The sequence below is a fragment of the Molothrus ater genome, chromosome 7 (assembly GCF_012460135.2).
Source record: "Molothrus ater isolate BHLD 08-10-18 breed brown headed cowbird chromosome 7, BPBGC_Mater_1.1, whole genome shotgun sequence".
Classification (NCBI taxonomy): Eukaryota; Metazoa; Chordata; class Aves; order Passeriformes; family Icteridae; genus Molothrus; species Molothrus ater.
Window position 1 is genome coordinate 20751633 of NC_050484.2, and position 3394 is coordinate 20755026.

The window sequence follows — 3394 nt, forward strand, 5'->3', positions numbered from 1 at the left end:
AACCCAGCTACGGGCAGAGGTCTGTGAGTAGGGGCTAGGACAGATGAAAGCCCCTCAAGCTTTTAGTAGTATTTCAGTTTGATCCTATTATGAAGCCCATATCATGGTACAAGCATGCTCTAATGATATTTTAATATTATATTTTTAAAATTCTAAGTAATAATAATAATAATAATAATAATAGAGAAGTTTTCTTGCAATTACTGTTTTTCTTGCTGAGTCTAAAAACTTTAATTTTATTGTTATATCTGTGAATTAAAACTCTAATGATATATGTTTACTAAAAAAGAGGACACGCAAATAAATAATAAGATTTTCATTCCTCCTCCTAAGCACTGCAGCCACTGTAGCAGTGCTAATTAAAATGCTTATTCATACATATTGCTGAGTGCTGTCTTGGTAGCTCAGTAGAGATCCACCAGGCCACTACATTTGTGCATGTATTGCAATCCTAAGAGGGAATAGCTGCTGAAATTGCGGTGAAATTCTGAGGAAGCTTATGTCCTTTCTTCATCACATGTAGGAGTGAAGGAGTCTGTTATGGGACTTGGCTGTGCTGTAATTTATTGTGCCACTTTCCTTCTAAAGCAACAAATCTTGAGGAATTTGGAAAGGCAGAGAGCCAAGTAGAAGAGAGGTAGTTTCCAAAGAATGGTTTTGTTTAGAATAAAGGAAGTTCTACCTCTGTTTGTACATAAGTATTTCTTATATCTGCATGTCTTGAATTTCCATATAGGTGTGAACCTTAATCAGAGTAATGCACGGTGATAAAAGTTACCTCAGTTGTCATTCTGTGTAATTGGAAATTGAACTTAGTCTGTACTTAATCTACAGGGGTGTAGGGCCCATTCCTCATTATACTGTGCATGTTATTTTTGTTAGTGTTTTGGATATGCACAAGAAAGTTTATGGATGCATGGGTTCGTTCATGTGAGCTTTAAATACTGGACTCTTTTTTCTTCCAGTACCTCTAAGTTATCAGATTTCCCTGAAAAGATTGTAATTTCCATGACATCTTTCTAGAACCCAAAAAGGATGAACTTGCTTATACATATTCCCTTCCATGTCCAAAATATGCATTTTACTGCAATGATGGTTGGGCATGGGGGAAAATTGTTTGTTTGTTTGTTTCACAGATGACAGGACATGATCTCACTCTGAAGTTTTGTTGTTTTGTTTTTTTCAAATTCATCTGCGTGATTTTTGGGAATCTGCAAACATGTGAAAATGGAAATTATGGGGACATTAATAATGCCATGAGTGTGGCATTTATAGTCAGTTAAGTATTAAAACGACCAGTAGCCAAAGGGAATGGACACTGAGAATTAAACAAAAGTGATGCTGATCTAATGAAATCTATATTTTGCCATGTTGAAAGACCATGGCTTATGGAAAACTTAGTTTCACTCTTTTCTAACTTTTTCTGAGTGAAAAAGATCACAAGCTAAAATGTACCTTGGGGAACCTTTTTTTTCCAGACCACTTAATTACTTGAAAAGATAATCTGAGTAACATTTGATCAAATTTTTCATTAGAACTCCCTTTAAATTTTTCATTAGCTTTATAATTAACTGAATTTGTACAGTCATCAGTCTGTTTACAGCCTCTTGCTTTGTAAAGGGCTGTACCCTAACCCCGACTCTGTCTTTGTTTTCCAGATTATCACACAGAGTAGGGTAAAGCGAGCATCCTTGTCTTGGTGACTGGGACATCCATTTCTCTATAACATCAGACTAATAGATGTATTTCCTTAGGTAAAAGGAAAATGGGTTTCCTGCTCCAAGTCTTATTTGAATTTTCATTTCATTTGATTAAGGTGGGGAGGAGTGCAAATTAAACAAAAGAATTGAAAATGAAATTAGAAAGATGTGTTGCTGAAACTCCACTGACAAGAGAACCTGACATGATTTCACCACGAATAAAGCTTTCAGACTTTATAGGGCAGGCTGCAGTTTGAATGGATGATATCTTAGGTTTTGTAAAGCTAAAAGACTTATCTGTTTTTTTTTTTTAAGGCAGTCAGATAAGAGAATCTAAAGTTATGTCAAACAAATTACATTTTAGTTATTAGTGGCTAGTTTGTAAATATCAAAGACCCACTTATTGTAGTGCTTGGAGCTGCATTTGCATGCTGATGAAATGCAAGTGGATGGCTGTGAACTGTAGGGTTATCTCTAGTGGAGCAGTGGGGAGCTCCAGAATCAGAGAGTTGAGCATCTGACTGACTCAAGAGCCCAAGCTGCAGACCTCTTCTATTCACTTTCTTCACAACAATTAAAATATGCAAAGTGATAATTTTCCTTAAGTAGCCTTAAATGTGCGATCTATTTAAATGTGAAGAAAATTGCCTGAAGCTTCTGGTGTGAGGGACAAAAAAGAATAAATTATGCAAATAGCAGAAAAGGACTCTACCACTTGAACGCCTAATTTTCCTGTAATAAGCATACTGTTTCATTTAATTTTTTGCCTCTTATTAAAAGTGACAGTTCTTTTGCACTGTCTGATGGTTATATCTGACACAAGCTAGGGAAATGACTGCTAGACTAAATGCTAAAGCATTTTGGTAGCTTTTTTAGATGATGGTTACATTCACAAAGTAATTATGCACTGAAGAGTCGAGAAATAAGGTTTAATTACACAGTAATCGCTTCTGATGGACACGGCAGAAGTGTGAACACCACCAGACTGCAATCCATCAATGACAAACCCCTGGCCACTTTTAATTCCTCCTCATTTGCATCATAACCTCCGCACCAAGTTGCACAAATGCTGTTAAATGTTAATAGGAGCTGTCTCTCCACTCAAAATGAATGCTTAAGCTGTTTCATTTTTTTTTCTCCTCCACCTCAGACCTTCAAAACCAGCTCCTCTCTGAGAGCAGGCATTAAGCACAGAGCATGGTGCGTGGTCACTGTTGTGCTAATTGGGAGCAACACTTAAAGTTTTATCTCTCAAGCGCTAATAATGCACAGTGCTGACAAACCAGTGAATAAGTAATGTACTTGGATGAGGAGGGGGGGCAGCCCAGCATGCCTGGAATGAAAAATGCAGTTGGGACTGTTGTTCAGTGACTAGCTATTTGATTAGGCCCTGTAGTCATATTTAATCCAGACCCTTGGGGAGCATAGACAAAATTACATCTTCATCTCATCAAACATTCAGCCATATTTAAGCATTCAGCTGATCAAGCTTTTATTGTTTCTCTTGCAGCTACACAGACACAATGATGTCCTGTGTTCTTCACTCCATAACCCTGCAAAGCTAAGCCTAAACTAGCCGTGCTCCTTTTTTTTTCCCCCTCATGTTTTCCCTGTCAGACACACAGGGAGCACAGTGCAGCTCTCATATCCTGCTTTGGCCACTGTGTCATGGGTAGGGATTCGCATTGGCTTTG